The sequence below is a fragment of the Triplophysa dalaica genome, chromosome 5, assembly GCF_015846415.1.
Source record: "Triplophysa dalaica isolate WHDGS20190420 chromosome 5, ASM1584641v1, whole genome shotgun sequence".
NCBI lineage: Eukaryota > Metazoa > Chordata > Actinopteri > Cypriniformes > Nemacheilidae > Triplophysa > Triplophysa dalaica.
The window spans coordinates 8,497,274-8,518,860 of NC_079546.1; positions in this window are offsets into that span (position 1 = coordinate 8,497,274).

Genomic DNA, 21,587 nt, shown 5'->3' on the forward strand with positions numbered 1-21,587 from the left:
GAAAGAGACTTTTATGCCAAGTGCATACGATCTTAGATGGGGCATTGGATGTTTGAGCACGGCGCTAACAGCCTGCTCAAGTATCTGAACGTTCACTGTGGTTATTGGTTTCCATGGTTACTTCATACCCAATCAAATGACTTCAAATCCACTCTGACCCTCCGAGCTGTGGGCTGAAGGTTCCTGTTTGTAGAGCAGGCTTGATTCTTACCTCCTGGGGCAAACGTTTTGTGCTGTAGAGGCTGGCCCCAGATCAGTTTTAATTAAAACATTTGTCAACACAACAATAAAACTTGTTCACTATTGTTTGTTAGGCAGCTAAAGATCCAACATGGGGTGATTATGAGGCCTGTTTAAGTTCATGTCAGCACTTAAAGCACTTCATTTTAAATAAGCCAGCATTCCACTAAACATCTAAGATCATGGCACTGTGAAGATAAATGAATTCCATTGCACAGCGAATCTGAATCTAAGAGTACCGTAAGTGTAAATATATGCAATATGTTGGTGTCTGTTGATGTATTTTTGTGAATGCCAGTCAAAGTCATTACAGTTTAGTAAAACTTAACATTTCTTTCTTTTGAAATCAAATAAAATATTGACCTAAATTATGTTTTAAAAACTTTGAAATTAACTTGCTAAGCAATAAAATAAGTTATGGCACCAAAATTATTAACTGAAAAAAAATACAAACTAAACCAAACAAATAAATTCATCTTATATACCGACATAAAAATTAATAAAATGGCAAAAGTTAAATAACAAAATTGCAAAAAATGGAACTAAAATTAACATAAAAGCTCTCACAACCAAATCGACAAGCTCTCAAGTTTCGCTACTCATTTAACTTAGCATAGTTCTTTCACATCACCAATTGGTTTGATTTCGGAAGTCATCAGAACAATTAAATCAAAACCACAACGTGCCATTCCCACAGTCATCTGAATTCACACAGTAAATCTGTTGCGTCTGATTAAAACACAGCTCTTTTGATCAGTTGTTTATGACCAGCTTGAAAGAAACTGCAGAGCAAGCGAAACAACTTTCGGATTCATCCAGAAACTGACTCAAAGTACATACAGATCAGAGAACGAAAAAGCAGTACAGCAGCTCCCATTTTAATATCTGTTAGGTCTGAATTGAGGCTTCTCTGACAAATATTGTCTTTGGACCAGATCCAGCTTTTTTCCTTCAAATGAATTCATAGCAAATGAAAATTCACCCAGCAGTATTCCCGAGAGCCCAGAGTGTTGTTATGGACAGTGGCGCGTGGAAAAATGCCCTCACCGTACCCTGACAAGGTGGATACTATAATTAATTTTCTGCAAAAGCGGCATTAAAAGACAGAAAAAAGAATGTTTTGTTTGACAGGGATTTAGACTTCTCGAGCCAAGTTGTAAACAGAAACAGAGCCCACTGCCTGGATTTCTCTGTCATGGAAACTCAACCTGTCTGTCAGCCCTCGAGTGTCACTAAATAGTTATTGGAATAAATGTCCGTGTTATTGCAGCGATAATATCACAGGCTGTTTACATTTCTTGAGCCTTTTGTCCTTCGATCTCGCCAAGTAGTATTGTTCTCATATCAGGAGTGATTTGAAAAATCTGGTTTTGATCAGAAAGGCATGTAATGACTGTCGTTCGAGTTTGATTGATGGAACGTTTGCCTTGTATTCCCCTGTTTGTTTTCCTCACTTTGGCCTGTATCTTTAGGGGAGGTTGCTGAGGTTGAAGAGGTAGATGTTCCTTTTATAATGCAGTGCTCTGCAATGCTTTGTTGTTTTATCATCTACCATCTCCGAACGCAACAGTCACAGAATAGTTCATCCAAATATTCACTTGTGTCTTTAAAAACCTGTATGACTCTGTTTCTTTTGTAGAGCACAAATGAGAAATTCAAAACAATGTACTGGTTGCTATTTCTCATGCAGTTACATTGAATCAGGACTGGAGCTCCACATGGGTATTAGCTGTGTCCCAGTTCGGTATAAAACAGACGGAAACATATTTTATTATGCACAGATAATTATCTCCATCCTGAACTAATAAATTAAAAGATTTGATTGCTGCTCTGTTTCTCACACAAAGCTGTTGTGGAATATTAAACCATACTAGATCGGAATATAGCACACTAATCATATGGACGACTTAATGTTAAGATGCTGTTGCATCATTTTTCAGGGGAAGAGGTTGACTGAGCCATTGGCTGCAATTTGCAACCTCACCACTAGATGCCGCTAAAATCCCCACATTGCTAATTTAGCAGTATATTTTTTATAACAACGTTTTCCTACATCTAGCTCAGTTCGACTTGCATAGCAGACATTTCTGCATGCTCCGTGTTTGTGCAGCTGCCTTCGAAACCAAGATACGCTGGAATAATTGCATCTGTGTCAGTGTGCCTGTCTGTGCCATCTGGTAGCTGAGGTGAGGTTCTGGTTTATGGGAAGCCTCATGCACCATTTAGGGGGTGTTCGGAGGGGAAGAGGAGGAAGAGAATATGCATCAGTGAAAAGAGCATGTCCACCCTGTTACCTCGGTCATTACAAGCATATGGCCAGTGGCTGTTTTCTTCACTCCGCGTCCACATGCTCTCCGTCATCTATTATGAATGCTGCTATAACTGGATGAGTGATTGCGAAGGGCTGGCAACCCAGCTGGGCTTCACTGACCCAACTAAAATTCATTCCGTAATTTATTGGCTTGAAAAGTCTACAGTTAATTCCACCGGATGAGAATTCTGGGATGTCTTCGGATACCCAGACATGGGTTGAGTGGGAGCATTTGGTTCAGTGGATCTGGTGATCGACTTGCAAGTTTATTTTGGAGTAGGACTCAAACCACCTCTCATCATTCTTAATTCCTCCAGCAAAGTCATGCTGAGAATATTGATTAAATTTACAGTACAAGATGCTTACCGGCAGATGCTGCCATTTGAATTTTGTGGAAAGTATAGATTACCGTGCCCATGGTTGCTGACAAATCGTGAAATCTGATCTTGGTCAGTCTACAGTAAATCATTTTTGCTTTTTTGTCTATAAACCGTACAATGAAGGGGACATTTAAGGGATTTGTTTACCCACAAATTAAAATTGAGTGAGTCATGATGTACGGCCATTGTGTTGAATTCACCCAAGAAGGTATTCATTACATGTATTTTGTCTTCCAAAGAAGAAATTCAAACAGGTCTGGAACGACACATGATTAAGTTATCAAAACTAAACTTTTTTGTCGGTACAGCTCCGTCTATCAATGCATGATGTTCAAGAAGACAACACCCTAAACAGCTTGACCAAGATAATCTTAACAGTGAAAACGTCTTGGTTACGTATGTAACCTCAGTTCCCTGATGGAGGGAACGAGACGTTGTGTCGAGAACGACAGATGGGGTTCGCTCCTGAGAACCTATCAACTCTGACTACTATAGAAAAGGCCAATGAAATTTGGCGAATGAAATTTGCATGCCGGGCTCCGCCCCCGGATATCCGGTATAAAAGGAAGCCGGCGTGCAGCATTCATTTACCTCTTGTTCTGAAGAGCCTGAGAGCCTCTCACAACTACAACAGAAACGATACAAGTTTGTGGCATAAGGGACACAACGTCTCGTTCCCTCCATCAGGGAACTGAGGTTACATACGTAACCAAGACGTTCCCTTTCTGTCGGTCTCTCGACGTTGTGTCGAGAACGACAGATGGGGTTATCAATGGAAAACGCCACAAACGTGTATCGCGTCACAACCTCAGCGAAGCGACGGTAACAAGCCGGGGCGTGTCAGCTCGAAGCTTTCGTGAAGCTTGTAACCTTCCAGTGTGGTGGTCGGGGGGTTCCAGAGCTTTCAGGAGAAAGATGGGAACAGCCCTGACCGGTAACCAAACACGGACGGGGCCTTAGCTCTCTATAGGCGAGAGGCCGTCCGGTTCGGTTTACACTGGGAAAGCGCAACTCTTAATAGAGAAGCGCTGCAGAGGCCACCTCCTACCCGTGGGGAGGAAAATGGTGGGGAAAAGTATGGTCTCGTCCTGGGAGGAGAACGCATGGAACGTGCGGACTGGAGTTAACCGCGAGGTGGAGGTCCACCTGGGGAAGCTCATGGGTTACCAAGCTTGGGAACCATTGTCATGAGGGTATGGCAGACGGAACAGCCCTCGGAGGGGGTGTTACTGCGTCTGATAGCACAGGTCCGGTTAGAACTATGTGAGATAGGTCATAAGGTTTCCCGGCCTAAGGGGGAAGGCTGCTCTGCCCAGCCAACCCCCAGGAGTGCTTGCTTAGTGATGGAAGGAATGCCTGTTCTTAACCAGGGTGTGGGTAAGAAAGAAGGCTGGTGAGGTCCCAATTTTCTTAGCCAGAATGGGTAAGAAGAAAAGGGGATAGATAGCACACTGACCCAACCTCGGGGAGGGTGGGAAGGTGCTTTCGCAGGCATACGCCCTCCCGGATGTCACTCCTACATGTCGCCACGTAGGACGTGAGCTGATACCGGGTTTACGCGAAGATTGTAAAACCTTGCGAAGGTGGTGGGCGTAGCCCAACCCGCAGCTCTACAAATGTCTGCCAGAGACGCGCCTCTGGCCAGTGCCCATGAAGTGGCTATACCCCGAGTGGAGTGAGCCGTAACCGCCAATGGGCATGGCAAATTCTGTGATCGGTATGCGGTAGTAACGGCATCTACGATCCAGTGCGCTAGTCTCTGTTTGGAGACAGCCTTCCCCTTCTGCTGTCCTCCGAAACAGACAAAGAGCTGATCAGAACTGCGGAAGCTCTGAGTGCGGTCCAAGTAGAGGCGCAGTGCGCGTACTGGACACAACACGGACCGGGTTGGGTCTTGCTCCCCGGTGGGGAGCGCCTGCAAGTTCACCACTTGGTCCCGAAAGGGAGTAGTAGGAACTTTGGGCACGTATCCGGGCCTGGGTCTCAGGCGAACGTGAGAGTAGCCAGGGCCGAAATCAAGGCAGTCCGGGGACACAGAGAATGCATGGAGATCCCCTATCCTCTTAAAGGATGCGAGCGCCACAAGAAGAACCGTCTTAGTCGTTAGGTGAGTAAGATCGGAAGCTTCAAGGGGCTCAAAGGGGGGCTCGGCTAGGCCCCTCAAGACCACGTTAAGGTCCCATGAGGGTATGGAGCGGAGACGAGGCGGGTTGCGTCGTCTTGCGCCCCTTAGGAACCTAGTGACCAGGTCGTGTTGCCCTAGAGACCTTCCGAGCACTGAATCGTGATGAGAGGCGATAGCGGCTACATACACTTTCAGTGTGGAAGGGGAGATGTTAGTCTCCAGTCTCTGTTGTAGAAAGGACAACACGATCCCGACCGAGCATCTCTGTGGGTCTTCTCCTTGGGAGAGACACCAGGATGAGAAGAGGCGCCATTTGTAGGCGTATAACCGCCTAGTGGATGGCGCCCGTGCCTGTAAGATGGTTTCAGCCACAGCGGGGTGTAACCTACTCAGGGTCTCCTCGTCCCGTCCAGGGACCAGACATGGAGGTTCCAGAGGTCTGGCCTGGGATGCCAGAACGTGCCCATCCCCTGAGAGAGCAGGTCCTCTGTCAGGGGAATGGGCCAGGGGGGAGTTGTTGTCAAGAGCATCAGCTCCGAGAACCAAGTGCGGTTGGGCCAGTAGGGCGCAACCAGTAACACCTGTTGCTCCTCTTCCCTGACCTTGCACAGGGTCTGTGCAAGGAGGCTCACTGGGGGGAAGGCGTACTTCCGCTTGTCTCGTGGCCAGCTGTGCGCCAGGGCATCCATGCCGAGGGGGGCCTCGGTCAGGGCGTACCAAAGCAGACAATGGGTGGTGTCGCGGGAGGCAAAGAGGTCTATCTGTGCCTGTCCGTACTGCACCCAAATAAGCTGGACTGCACGAGGGTGGAGTCGCCACTCTCCGCAGGGTGTGTACTGTCGAGAGAGCGCGTCGGCTGTCTCGTTCAGTACGCCTGGGATGTAGGTGGCATGCAGGGAGCGGGTCACCTGCTGACTCCACAGGAGGAGGCGTCGGGCAAGTTGTGATAGTTGCCGTGAGCGCACGCCACCCTGGCGATTGATGTACGCTACGGCTGTGGTACTGTCCAGGCGAACCAGTACGTGCTGACCTTGCACTAGAGGCCGGAGCCTTCTCAGTGCAAGCAGTACAGTCCACAACTCTAGGCAATTGATGTGCCAGCGCAGTTGGGGGCCCGTCCAGCGCCCCGCTACCGCGTGCCCGTTGCACACTGCACCCCAACCCTGCAGCGAGGCGTCCGTCGTCACCACGACGTGCCTCGTGGGCAGCCCGAGGGGAACCCCAGCTCGGAGAAAGGTCATGGAAGACCAAGGGGTTAGGGTGCTTCGACATACAGGCGTTACCACCATACGCCTGCTGCCGGTGTGCCACGCCGTCCTCGGAACTCGACTCTGTAGCCAGTGTTGGAGCGGTCTCATGTGCATCAATCCGAGGGGAGTTATAGCCACGGAAGATGCCATGTGTCCCAGGAGCCTCTGAAATAGTTTCAGGGGGACCGCCGATTGCTTGAACTGGTCCAAGCAATCCAAGACTGACTGGGCGCGTGCTGCGGACAGCTGCGCCGACATGGTGACAGCGTTGAGTTCCATACCGAGAAAGAGGATCGTCTGCACTGGGGAGAGTTTGCTCTTTTCTCGGTTGACCTGAAGGCCCAATCGGTCTAGGTGCCGGAGCACCATGTCCCTCTGTGTACACAACAGATCTCGCGAGTGCGCCAAGATAAGCCAGTCGAGATAGTTGAGTATTCGCACACCTCTCTCCCGGAGAGGAGCGAGGGCGGCCTCCACGATCTTCGTGAAGACTCGTGGAGACAGGGACAGACCGAAGGGGAGGACCTTGTACTGATATGCTCGACCCTCGAAAGCGAACCGTAGGAACGGTCGGTGTCGAGGAAGAATCGAGACATGAAAGTAAGCGTCCTTCAGGTCGATTGCCACGAACCAATCCTGACACCTGATAGATGTCAGGATGCGCTTCTGGGTTAGCATCTTGAAGGGCAGCTTGTGAAGGTGCCTGTTCAGGATACGTAGGTCCAGAATAGGGCGCAACCCTCCGTCTTTCTTGGGAACGATGAAAACCGGGCTGTAAAACCCGCTGAACATCTCGGCTAGTGGGACGGACTCGATCGCCTGTTTCGCCAGGAGGGTGGATACCTCTGCCCGAAGCACGGAGGCGTCTCTGCCTCTGAGAGAGGGGGAGATGATGCCCCGGAACTTGGGAGGGGCCCTGGCGAACTGGATCGAGTAGCCGAGACGGACCGTCCGCATTAGCCACCGAGACAGTGTGGGCAACCTTAGCCAAGCTCCCAGGGACTGTGACAGGGGGACCAAGGGGACGGCCTGTTTCACCATTCCCACGGAGGGTGGTTCGTTGGCGGGTGGAGTCAACCGTGTGTCGCCGGGGCTTCCCCGGAGGGATGGTTGGCTCCACCTGTTTTCCTGCCTGGCGGGACAACGGCACGCACTGTCGGGTCGAGAGTGGTGGCAGCTGTCGGATGTGTGCGGCCTCACACCTCGCCAGGGTGTGAGGTCGGATCGCCGAGCACAGTCCGGGGGAGTGTGCGAACGGCTGGGGTGAACGCGCGGGGGAAACAACTCTCTTTGTGAGCAAGTGGGCGCCAGGCCCTGATAAGGGCCCGGCTTTGGAAACGAGGCAGGATTCGTCCCATACCGACCTGTCAGAGGTGGAACTGTGACGGTCGGGCCAGATGTTGCTTTCCCCGGCGTCTTCTCGTCAGGGGCGCTTCCTGGAAGGCTGCTGGCGAGGAGGGGGCCTAGCCTTCGGAGTCCTCTTCCGGGGTGCAGCCTGGGGGTGCGCCTTAACCGGTGTCGGGTTCGAAGAGGCCCTGGGCTGTCGGGGAGCAGGAGGTGCGCGGGAAGTCGAAGGCCGGGGGGCCGTCGATTCACGGCGCGGTAGAATGTGGCTTATCGCCTCAGTCTGCTCCTTGACCGCCGAGAACTGCTGTGCGAAGCTCTCGACGGTGTCCCCGAACAGCCCACCCTGCGAGATGGGTGCGTCGAGAAAGCGTACTTTGTCGGCGTCACTCATACTCGCAAGGTTAAGCCAGAGGTGTCTCTCCTGGACCACCAGAGTGGACATCGTCCGACCCAGGGCCCGCGCCGTCACCTTAGTCGCCCTTAGAGCGAGGTCAGTGGCGGCGCGGAGTTCCTGCATGACACCCGGGTCGGCCCTACCCTCGTGGAGTTCTCTCAACGCCTTGGCCTGATGGACCTGCAGGATGGCCATGGCGTGGAGAGAGGAGGCAGCCTGGCCCGCAGCACTGTAAGCCTTCGCCACCAGAGAAGCAGAAGTCTTACAGGCTTTGGACGGGAGACGAGGTCGGGTCCTCCAGGTGGCAGCCGTTTGCGGGCATAGGTGCACAGCAATGGCACGCTCCACCTGGGGGACTTCGACGTAGCCCCTGGCTGCCCCACCATCGAGGGAGGTGAGGGAGGCGGAGCTGGTCTGCGAGGAACGAGCCGTGAGAGGGACGCTCCAGGTCTGACACAGCTCCTCATGCACCTCCGGGAAAAATGGAACCGGGGGTGGGCGTGGCTTGACACCACGTTCCGACCCCAGGAACCAAGTATCCAACCGCGAGCGTTGGGGTAGAGGCAATGGCGTACATTGCAGCCCAATGCTGGCGGCAGCCCGGGTTAGCATGACCGACATCTCGACTTCTGCTTCCTCCTGAGCTCTACCCCCCGGGGGGGGGGAGTTCGGAATCTTCATTGTCGGATGTCGGCATCTCTCCCTCCGATGCTGCGATCGACATCTCATCCGCTCTGCGATCCGTTGCCGAATGCGCAGAGGAGGATCCAGACGGTGTGCCACCGCTGGGTGGGGAATGGCCAAAAGAGCGTGCTGGGGTGCGAACGGCCCGTGAGCGCTTGGCTGGCGGGTTTGCGTCCGCAGAAGTCCCCAAATCACTAACGCCGCTAACCGGTCCGGAGATCTGGGTTTTAGCCACAGATGTCACGGCCCGGGTAGCAGACGAAATGTTGGCTGGTTCCTGTAGGAAGACAGCCAACCGTGACCGCAACTTTTGCATGACGATCTGCCCGCAGTGCGGGCAAGATGCGTCACTGAACGCTGCCTCGGCGTGCTGGACGCCCAGACACCTAATACAGCGCTCGTGTCCATCCCCCTCCTCGATGAGGGTACCGCACCCAAGAGAACAGCGGGACATGCCACGCTGTAGAGTTGTTAGTCCTGAAAAGGACTTTTGTAGAAATTAGCTCTGACACCACTGGAGCCGCCGAGACACCCAGGGGAAGATCGCTGCAGGAGGGACGATCCGCTGGGACAGGTCTTAGATCCGGCAGTGTAGTTGTAGAAGAAAGAACTTCAGTTTTTGTACTCATGAGTCGATGGCTCTGAAGAACAAAAGGTAAATGAATGCTGCACGCCGGCTTCCTTTTATACCGGATATCCGGGGGCGGAGCCCGGCATGCAAATTTCATTCGCCAAATTTCATTGGCCTTTTCTATAGTAGTCAGAGTTGATAGGTTCTCAGGAGCGAACCCCATCTGTCGTTCTCGACACAACGTCGAGAGACCGACAGAAAGGGAACTATTAATTCTTCAAATGAAACAAAATTCCCATGATCTAAAATGTAGTACGAAGCAGTCCAAGAAGAAAACAATTTTTAATAACTTGGATCCAGCAGGTCACACAAACTTCTTCAACTAGGTCCACAGTCCTGGATAGTTCCAGCTCTTATTGGAGACACCTGAACCAATTAATTAGGGTCTTCAGGACGACTAGAAACACCCAGGGCATTTTCCAAACGGAAGTGAGCATTCCTATGCCCCACTCCCTCCAAAGGGCCGAGACCTTGAAGTGAACTGTTTGAAGGGTATAGGGCATTACTGTCTCTCGTTTATGCGTTTGGAAAGCCCCTTCACAAAGGAAATGACTGGGCAAATATTACCTTGACAACGCCCCACGTGCACTCTGAATCCATCACTCAGTTGTTGGAAATAAACAATATATTCATTATTTCTTGGTGACTATTTTCTAATTGGGTCTTATTTCACCTTGCTTCACCTTGTTTTATCACTCCACTTGGTATTTAAAAGGGAAATATATGATAAAGGAACAAGTAGCTATTAAACATATTAAACATAATTTCCTATAAACGTTGACAAAAATAGTGTAAAACACATACCAACTAATTTATTGTGCTCACATTTGTAGGTAACTTAAGAATCCGCTCCATATTTGCTTAAAAATGCATGGGGAGAACTCGTAATCCAAGATCACATGATCACAAACGGAAATCACTTCCTTGAAGTGACCATGGCATGAACCCTTCGTTAACGGCCTTCTGAAAGGGCCCTTCGTAAAGGGATTCGGGTGTACACTTTAGTTTGGGACGCCCCTACAAATGGCGTCCTCTTCTCGAAGGGCCCTTCAAGGGTGCATAAATGCCGCTTAGAAATGCCCCCAGGCAGGTGTGTTGGTTAGAAGAGCTAATTTGGGCAGGACCCTGGACCTTCGGGAACATGGTCGGAGACCCCTGAACTAGACTCTACGTCGGATCTCAGAATTTCTGCAATACCGAAGGCCACAAGTAAGCAATGTGAATGTCAATTGCTGGACTTTGGGATAAGAAGTTAAAAGTATTCAATTCTGAAAGCAGTCCTCAAGTTGTCATTATCAAAAAGCAATCATTTTGAGGTTCTGCTCAGAACATGGCAATTAATGGAGATGGTTGGAGAGAAAGTGGGAGTCTGGCCTTGAGTCTTGCGGTTAACCGTTCCACACTGGGCACTCTTTAGCGCTCTCAGGCTGCTGGGTTGGACAATAGAAGATCACATTACAAGATACACTTGATGCTCATGAAATCTTTAGCAGTGCACACTAGCTGCATGTTTGGCACTTATTAGTGAATAAGCAAGTTCTCAAGCTTCAAGGCGTGACGAGTGGCGTGGCAAAGTTTGTTAATGAGAGTGTATACAGTACATACCCGCAAACAACTTTATGGCTTATTGTTCACTCATAAGCGCTTTTCAAGTTTCAGAACCGGTTGATTAAGGGATTTTATCCTTAAAAGCTACCCCATGTCTGGTTACTCACAGCTGGAATTAGTAAATAAAATCCATAATTTTACTTTAATTGTGTTTTGAGTCATTTCGATTCTCCACCCGTGATTTGACCCAGAAGCTCTCGCCGTTTAGAATGCTGGAGTCAAGTTGGAAGGTGCTGAATGGGACTCAAGCGGTCTGACCCTGTCTACATTGCTTCCTAGACTGGGACCCTGCCCTCCACAGCCCTTCCGATGTCTGTACGATGCACTTTGATTGGTCTCAGCTGAAACAAAATAACGCCCTGCCTTACAGGTCTGCACTGGGTGGTAGGCGAAGAAGTCCGGCCTTCTGTCATAAGGATACAGTCTCTGTCTCTCCACGAATGGGAGGGAGTTTTTGTTTCTTAGAGCGGATTGTTGACTTCATGTATTAAAGAATGCAATAAAAACATACATAAGGAAATATAAAACCGCAGAAACAATTAAGAGACTTTTCCAAATTTAATTTAATCAGGTATTGTGGCCATTTCAATCCAGTGTCTGTTGAATTTCAACAAAATCAATCCTCAGGAGTGACATAAAGTCATCTAACACCAATGTGAAAGATTAAAAACATGACAAAACACATGAAAACTGTGATTCAAATTCAGGTTATCACATAAATATAATTTTTACTTTTCCTATAAAAACGTGCAAATATTACTGTTGTATTGCTTCAAAGTGAATATTTTTTTCTTCAAAGTATTTGAGGTCTGAAAAAACATATTTTCATGTATTTTGACCGGTTTCTCCAGTTTTTTTTTTTTTTACAAACAAATGCAAGTAGATTTTTTTGTCACAGAATGAAACAAAATGATAATTTTACACAAACACATACCAATGAATATTACATTTAAAAAATAGAAAAAATATTTTGAAATGGTCTCTTATGGTGCAAGATGTGAATATCAACTTGGCCTCTTGTGATTTCATTTCCATTGGTTTGATGTTATTGCTAAATCTGTCCAGTGAGTCATTTGAACTCATTTAGTTTTTTCTGAAGAGAGATGAGGCGCAAAGGAATAGTTCGGTCAAAATGTAATGTTAGTTATTGACAGCTTTAGTCACCATTCACTTTCATTGTATGGATGGAGACTTGATGTTCTTCAATATTTCGTCTCTTGTGTTCTGAAATGACATGAGGATGAGTACATGAAAAAAAACATTTTTGTGTGAACTTCACCTTTGAGTCCTGTGAATTTATAACCACACATGGCTTCCATCAAGACATTACTGGAGTTTGCGAGATTCGATCTGAAACTTGTGATATTCCTTACAGAAAAAAGCAAGCTGTACTTGAGAAAACATTGAAAACAAAACCAGTGAACGGGGTGGAATATATCATCCAATTAGGGGTGTACATGTTTGGACCAAGGCAGATTTTCCTTCATTTGTACATTTGAGAAAGACATTCCCAGGCTGCTTGTTGAGAGAACGTTAAGAGTTGAAGGATGTTTATTCACTTTCCCTCTTAGCTCTCCCTCTTACCGGTTTGCCAAGCTAGCTTCAGTTTCTTGTTGTTTTTTATGTATTTTGTATTCAGCCATTTCACTCAGTTAAGCCCATTGAGGGTCTCGGTTTGTTTAAGGGCTTTACAGTGTATTTAAAGTGTCATTTAATATTTGTACATGCAATCACAAAACAGGTTAATGATAAATAACATTAACATGCTCAGTTACAAATAATAGACCGAGCGTGCTATAAAAACAGCTCAAAAATCACATGACCATACATGTCTGAACTTGTTTAGTGCTTTGTTTGTCCTGGCAGGCAGGAGGGGGCAGTGTTGACTCTCTTGCCCTCCGACCGAGCTTGGCCTAAAGACGTGCGGAGTTTCCCCATCGCTTTTCATGTCTGTCATTAACTTGCCTATGAAGTCAAAAGAAACATGTTCTGTTAGGGTCTTCAAAAAATATCATCGGCACTTAGCAAGGGCCAATGGTGTGTGCCTTTTATAAACAGAACACCGATCTGACACCTGGTCCTCTGTCATAATGAGGCTTTATACCTTTGTGTGTGTTTTTTGGTGCTCATGCAGAGAGATAAAGTGGTGTGTTTTGTTCAGCTTAGTTTGAAATGAGGGATGATCCTCAGTCAACCTCAGCCGGGTTTGTAGTTTGATTGGCATGTTGAGAGCCCGGCGATGGAAACGATGATCTTCAGTAACATAGGTGCTTTTCCCAAAGGGATCAAATGGTTGTTGGTTGAATCCAGGGTTGGGTAATAGGGTATTTGAATCTTGAACAATCAAGCTGGACTGAATTATTTATGCTGTCTTGCATTTTTAAGAACATTAATTTAAACATACTATTTTCAAGTGGTGTGTTGCTGTAACTTATAAATGTAAATTGAAATTGTTAAACTTATACTGGTGGGTTATGTGGTATGTGGAAAGATTTCAAAATTGTAAATATTAAGATTCTGATCTATGTACTTTTTTTATTAATAAAACAGAAACAAACTAAAAAAGTTCCTGATGAAGTGAACAAGAGCGGGTGGCCTTAATAATTAGATTGGCACACTTCTATTTAAATTACAAATAAAAAAGAATAGTCAAATAATAAATAAATAATAAAAACAAATAAATCACAATAACTACACATTAATAAATAATAATAATAAATAATAAATAAAATAATACTTATAATTACTACAAAAACCACAGTGTTTGATCTAGGTGTTCTAGAGAGGTGGCCCAGACATAAGAATATGTACTCATCCCCAGAGCCCAGTATTAAGCATTTACAGTAGTGGCACTGTGGTGCCCACGAGGAGCGCCAATGCAGTAATGTGGTGTTTTGTGAGAGTGATGATCCCGTAATCCCTTTCCAACCGTAAACCTGTCAAGCTGCGGATGTCCAGCAGTCTTTATGGCTTCTTGCCAGGCTCTGACACACATCTGATTAAAAAATGAGTTCATTCTGGGTGTGTGTGGGACATTCAGCTCAGTAACTTGTCATGTTTGCCATCTTTAAAAATGTGGCCCTTGAAATTATTATTGAGCATGTATGTTGACCTTTGAAAGAAAAAATAAGTTTATATATGTGTTGGATATGTTTATGAAACGGATTCAGTATGATACCATCCATGCCTGAGTTTAATGTTAAGGTAGTAGAGACTACCCAAAGCTCACTTTCTTATCCAAAAAAAGAGGTGGAAAAAGATTTAACGTTTCATGCAAACTTTAAAGAGAAGGAATTGAGTAATTATATCCGTTCTCCTGTCGTTTGTCTGTTTATAACAGAGAGGAAACCAAAATCTTAGGCCTAATTATGCGGTTAGTTTATTTTATCTGTGTTACCGTTCTGCTCTTTCATGTTTCGGATTAGCGCTGCGCTCTGCTTTCCCCTCTCTGCAACACAGTGCACTACTTTCTTAATATTTGCACATTATGCTTCTGCGAAAAGAGATACTTCTTGGCTTCGATTAAGGTATTTTGATGTTCGAAATGGATAATGAAAAGTACTGGAAGGGGCCTCTCCCTCCATAAATTCTGCATGGGATCTGTATGTTATGTCAGCGTCACATTCTCCGTTCAACAGTGTATTGTTTTTGACCGCGCTCCAGAATGCTCTAGAGCGTGCGGCCCGGGGCTCTTGCGGTGTTCTTGACGAACGAGACAGAAATGGGCCGTGCCGTAGCTCACAGCCTGCGCCGCGCTGGCACACTCACCTGCTCGACTGCTCCACCGTGCTATTATAGAGTACGGATTCAGGAAGCTTATGACTGCTGAGTGGAGCCTTTTTTTATGTGGTGGGATTTTGGTGAAGCCATCAGGACATCTTTATTACCAAATGTACTTTAGTTGGAGACTATTTATGCGCCCTTTGCTGAGCCTGGTATTAAATGCAACTGCCCCATCCATAAACCAATTTGTACTGAATTTATCCAAAAATAGTGTAACATATTGCTGCCAGGGTCATTTATAACAGTTAAACAAGGTACACAAAGAAGATGCATTAAATACATCTTAAGTGTACACCCCCCCCAAAGAATCTGTCATTATTTGCATTTCAAACCTTTATGACTTACTTTCTTTGCAGAAAACAAAAGAAGATATTTTGAAGAATGTTGGTAACGGAAAAACGCCGGTATCAATTTACTTCTATTGTATGGACACAAAACCAATGAAAATCAAGGGGTTCAGCAACCAATATTCTACAAAATATTGAACTTTGCCAAATTAGAAGAAAGAAAGTCATATAGGTTTGAAATGACAAGAGGGTGAGTAAATAGTGACAGAATGTTCATGTTCCCTTCATCCCTTTAACAATCTAACAAATGCTTTGTAATGCCACACTTCATTTCAGGTCCCATATGAGTAATATCCATTTCATGAGCAGATTTAAAAAATCGTATTATTGAAGAATATCATCCATCCATCCATCCATCTTCCTCCGCTTCATCTTGGGCCGGGTCACGGGGGCAGCAGTCTAAGCAGAGATGCCCAGACTTCCCTTTCCCTCGACACTTCCTCCAGCTCTTCCGGGGGGACACCGAGGCATTCCCAGGCCAGCCGGGAGACATAGTCCCTCCAGCGTGTCCTAGGTCTTCCCCGGGGTTTCCTCCCGGTGGGACATGCCCGGAACACCTTCCCGGGAAGGCGTCCAGGGGGCATCCGAAAAAGATGCCCGAGCCACCTCAGCTGGCCCCTCTCGATGTGGAGGAGCAGCGGCTCTACTCTGAGCTCCTCCCGAGTGACCGAGCTTCTCACCCTATCTCTAAGGGATCGCCCAGCCATCCTGCAGGGAAAGCTCACTTCGGCTGTCTTTATCTGGGATCTTGTCCTTTCAGTCATGACCCACAGCTCATGACCACAGGTGAGAGTAGGAACGTAGATTGACCGGTAAATCGAGAGCTTCGCCTTGCGGCTCAGCTCCTTCTTCACCACGAAAGACAGGTACAGCGACCGTATTACTGCAGAAGCTGCACTGATCCATCTGTCAATCTCCCGTTCCATCCTTCCCTCACTCGTGAACAAGACCCCAAGATACTTGAACTCCTCCACATGAGAACTCTCCACCAACCTGAAGTGGGCAAGCCACCCTTTTCCGACTGAGAACCATGGCCTTGGATTTGAGTTGATGATTCTCATCCCAGCCACTTCACACTCGGCTGCAAACCGTCCCAGTGCATGCTGAAGGTCCTGGTCTGATGGGGCCAGCACGACAACATCATCCGCCAAGAGCAGAGATGAAATCTTGTGGTCCCCAAACCCGACACCCTCCGGCCCCTGGCTGTGCCTAGAAATTCTGTCCATAAAAATTATGAACAGAACCGGCGACAAAGGGCAGCCCTGCCGGAGTCCAACATACACCGGGAACAAGTCTGACTTACTGCAATGCGAACTAAGCTCCGGTCGTACAGGGACCGGATGGCCCTTAGCAAAGGGTCCCGAATCCCATACTCCCAGAGCACCCTCCACAAGATGCCGCGAGGGACACAGTAGAATGCCTTCTCCAAATCCACAAAACACATGTGGATTGGTTGGGCAAACTCCCATGAACTCTCCAGCATCCTGGAGTGGGTATAGAGCTGGTCCAGTGTTCCACGACCGGGACGAAAACCACATTGTTCCTCCTGAATCCGAGGTTCTACCATCGGCCGGATTCTCCACTCCAGTACCCTGGCATAGACTTTCCCGGGGAGGCTGAAAAGTGTGATCCCCAAAAGTTGGAGCACACCCTCCGGTCCCCCTTCTTAAAAAGAGGGACCACCATTCCGGTCTGCCAGTCCAAAGGCACTGTCCCCGACCGCCACGCGGTGCTGCAGAGGCATGTCAGCCAAGACAGCCCCACAACATCCAGAGACTTGAGGTACTCAGGGCGGATCTCATCCACCCCGGTGCCCTGCCACCAAGGAGTTTCTTGACTACCTCTGTGACTTCAGCCCGGGTGATGGACGAGTCCGCCTCCGAGCCCTCAGCCTCTGCTTCCTCAATGGAAGACTTGACCGCTGGATTGAGGAGATCTTCGAAGTATTCCTTCCACCGCCCGATGATATCCTCGGTAGAGGTCAACAGCTGCCCCCCTGCACTGTGAACAGCGTTGGTAGGGCACTGCTTCCCCCACCTGAGGCGCCGGACAGTTTGTCAGAATCTCTTCGAGGCCAACCGATAGTCCTTCTCACAGCTCCGAGTGGCCGCGTTGACAATGGAGGTGGACAAAATGGTCCATTCGGACTCAATATCTCTAGACTCCCTCGGGATCTGGTCGAAGCTCTGCCGGAGGTGGAAGTTGAAGATCTCTCTGACACGGGGATTCGGCCAAACGTTCCCAACAGACCCTCGCAGTATGTTTGGGTCTGCCGAGTCTGTCCAGCTTCCTCCCCCGCCATGGGATCCAACTCACCACCAGGTGGTGGTCAGTTGACACCCCCGCCCCTCTCTTCACCTGAGTGTCCAAGACATACGGCCAGAGGTAAGATGAAACAACCACAAAGTCGATCATCGACCTCCGGCCTAGGGTGTCCTGGTGCCATGTGAACTGATGGACACCCTTATGCTTGAACATGGTGTTCGTTATTGACAAGCTGAAACTAGCACAGAAGTCCAATAACAGAACACCACTCGGGTTCAGATCAGGGGGGCCGTTCCTCCCAATCACGCCCCTCCATGTGTCACTGTCGCTGCCCACGTGGGTGTTGAAGTCCACGGGTGGGTGGCCCCACGTCGCTCCTTCGGGCTGAGCCCGGCCGGACCCGATGGGGGGAGGCCCGACCACCAGGCGCTCGCATACGAGCCCCAACCCCGGGCCTGCCTCCAGGGTGGGGCCTCGGCTGCGCCATGCCGGGCGACGTCACAGTCCTCAAATTTATTGGCATCATAAGGGTTTTTTATACACTTTTTTTTTAAACATTTATGGAAAATAATTATTTAGTCTTTTCAATCCGTGTTAAAGGATTGTTAAAGCATGTTAAATAAGAAACAGTAACCAAAGGGGCGGGGTTTTGCGAAGGGTGAATTATACAAGCTGCAGCTGTTATTTATTAATATTATGTTCACACTGAATATAAGTACACAGATGGTGCACTTTTTTTTCTTTTCTATCTTGTTAGCTCCACCTTCCCATTTTCCCCTCCAATCAGAAGAACCCAACTCTTTTTAAATGTATGTGGCCATGAGTTTGTGCCAAGGTCCAGCACATAAGACCAATGATATCCCACAATTCATCGTGATTGCTAGTGTGATTTTATGGTGCCGTACAGTGCACTCCGGCAGTTTTCAGACGGCGGTTATCCTCCCTGAAAGTGTGCGTGTCTCCAGTGCCGCACACCCGCCCACAGATTCTCTACCCGCAGATGCTGTGCATCCTGCTCTCGAGTCCGCAAAGTGACTGATTACTCCACAGCCAGATAAATGCTGGTTTACAGACCACATGATCATTGTGTATAATCTTGCATTGTCATTAGATGAACATACGTGTATGATTTTATGTGGTGGAGTAAGGGATGGGTTTGGATGGACGTGTGTTTTGGGCAGATGTCGGTTGAGTGCTGGTTTACCCTGAGCCCTAGTGGAGCATGAATCACTCGCACTGAGTCAGCAGCAGACTGTCTGAAGAGGAAAGCAAGCAGCTCAGATTTCTCCCTCTCTCAGTATCCGTCGTTTGCATATACGTTGGTCCTACAAAAGAATTTGGATAACATTTTACAAAAAGATGTTTTTCCAGTTTTAAATGATCCAAAAAGGGTGTTGTTCAAAAGTATAGCAATGAAAATGTCAATATTTATTTTTATAAACACCTTTGGTTAATATATGAAGACACCTATGTGACGACTAAATATTAACTTTACACAAGTTGGGTAAAAGTAAAAGTAAAACTGCATTTGTTTCCAAGTGCAGTATGATTTCGAAAGCAATGAATTTGAGACATTATGCTCCAGGGGTTGATTTGTTTAACCCATAAAACATTAAATGTCAAATAAAAAATAAAAAATATAAGGGCTGTTTGTAGATAGCTAATACTGTAGATAGGCCTGTATAAAGCACAAAATACAGTCGAGCCGTCCACGCATTGCCCGCATGACATAATTTTCGTCATCAGTAGGATCTGTGGTCATCCGGACACCCGTGCAGCCTTATTTTTGAGGCCGAGCGGATGGTACGTGCAAGAAAAATGCTGACCCACACGAATCCACTAGGTGACCTACTGCGCATGTGTTGAGCTTGCATATTTAAGGATATGCAGACGCATGACGGAGATGGACACGGATATTTACTTATACCGGGGCCTTAATATTCAGATACTCAAAAAAAGGGATCACCCAAAAACGAAAATTCTATCATCATTTATTCACCCTCCTATCATTCCTGTATGACATTCTTTCTTCTACAGGCTACAAAAGAAGTTATTTTGAAGAATGATGGTAAAAAAATTAGGCGCCCCATTGATTGGACACAAAACTACTGACACATTTCTAAAATAAAATATTGTTTTCCACAGAAGAAAGAGTCATACACAGGTTTAGAATGACGTTTGAATAAATTATGAGTTACTCAATGTTTATTTTTTGTTGAAACATCTCTTTAAATCTATAAGCGAGATCTTTGTGTACAGTGAGTCATAGTTTGTTTTCATTGTAATGTATTTTTTGTGTTTGTTGGTGTGTCTAACAATGGGTGTGGGACATACAAATGGACTACAGATGTTCTCTTCTTTTCCATCTATCTTTTACTAACTATGTCTCTCTCTCTCTCTTTTTTTATTATGACAGTCAACCTGCTTTTTCTGATGCGTGGCCAGCTACTTATGCAATTTTTTATTTGTTTTTCCTTCTTTCTTTTAATATTTAATTAATGTTTATTTAAGTGTGATTGTAAATAAAGAGATTGTAAATGTAAAAAAGTCTCTCTCTCTCTCTCTCTCTCTCTCTCTCATTCCTCCACTACTGTTGGGCATTTTCTCAACTGAAAGATCACAATACATGGAAAAAGGACATAGTTCCCTTTGCTGTTAGTCATTAATGTCCTTCTTTGAAGTCGTCTCTGGGCTGGTTCAAACGAGCACAGCACTGTCTCTAGTGTACGAGGATCAAGGCAATTGGATCACAGCAGCCTTTGACCGTGTCCCTCAACATAAAAACAAATGTGGCAGAGGGTGAATGAAATAAGAGGAGCTCTTTAAGTGCTAACACACGCTCGGGACGCTCGGGATGTCTAAAACAAAGGGCAAATGGCAGAGCTCGGGAGGTCACATCCACGCCACGTTTGAGATTGGTTTACTACGTTCCTCATACAGTATGTAGTACCGCTGATGGCACTCGGTAAAGTACATAAACAGTTTAGTCCAGATGAGTTTGTGGAGACTCTAGGTTCACTCAAAGGTTTGCGTTAATGGAATAATTCACCAGAAATGAACATTCGGTCACCGCTTTACTTTTATGTCATTCCGAACAACATGAGTTTTTCCATGGAACACAGAAATAGAAAGTCTGCAGAATGAACCGGTCCATTTTTATGCCTATGCAGTTACAATAAATGAGGACCGCAGCCTTTAAAGTTCAAACGGAATGCAGGAGCACCATAAAAGACCATAAAATTTGTCCATCTGCCTTCTGCTCTGGCTGTTTGTAGAACGTTCGTGAAGATTCACGAGAGAAGTAGCGATGCTGGATTTGCCAATAAATCACTCTTTTGATATTTCCAGTGATTTGGGTTAAATGAGTAAAAAGTTTGTTTATGAATTTGGACTCGTCTGGTTTTAAGTTCAACTCAATGGTCACAGCAGATCACTGGAAAGAAAGCATGAAAATGTTGGTTTGTTTCTCGCACAAGACTTGGAATACAACACGCTGACTCATGTGTACTGATTTTATGATATTTTAATAGGGGTTTTGTGTCCTTTTAGAAAAGCTTGGACGCTCTGGTCCCCATTAATTGTAATTGCATTGCTTGTGTTCCACGGGATAAAGTCAGATGGGTTTGGAGAGTCACGCATGTGAATAAAAAATCACTCCCTAATTGGGTATTGTCATACTTTTTTTACCAATGTGTTTTTCCTCTGAGGTCCACTTATAGTGTTTGTCAAGTTTTTTTCACAGATAAACATCATTTAGTTTCTCTTAACTATTTTCAGATCTTTGACCCATATAATTAAATTGTCCTTTTTTTAACTTTAGTTTCATGTTTGCACCTGTGAAACGAGTGATGCTTCTGACCCACAGGCTGCAGTTTTTTCTAAGGGCCAGCACAGCTTGTAGTGCCGCAGACTTTTTGGAAGGCCTGTGTCACATTATAAGAAGGTATGGCTACCTTAGACAGGTATGCAGATGTTCTCGAGGTACAAACATTTAGGAACATTACAAAGTTCAGATAGCAATTCTGAATTTTGGCATTGTTGAAGGGTAAACCAGGGCGGTCACACATTCATGTATTTGGATTTCTGACGTCAGGGAAATTTTAACAGCTTCGTTTCAATGCTCTCTTTAGACTGGGGAGGAAGTCCTGAAAGTTACAGCATGTTTGCATAATGCCTTAAACACTTTTATGTCAATAGATCAAGTTGATTTCTCATTAAAAGA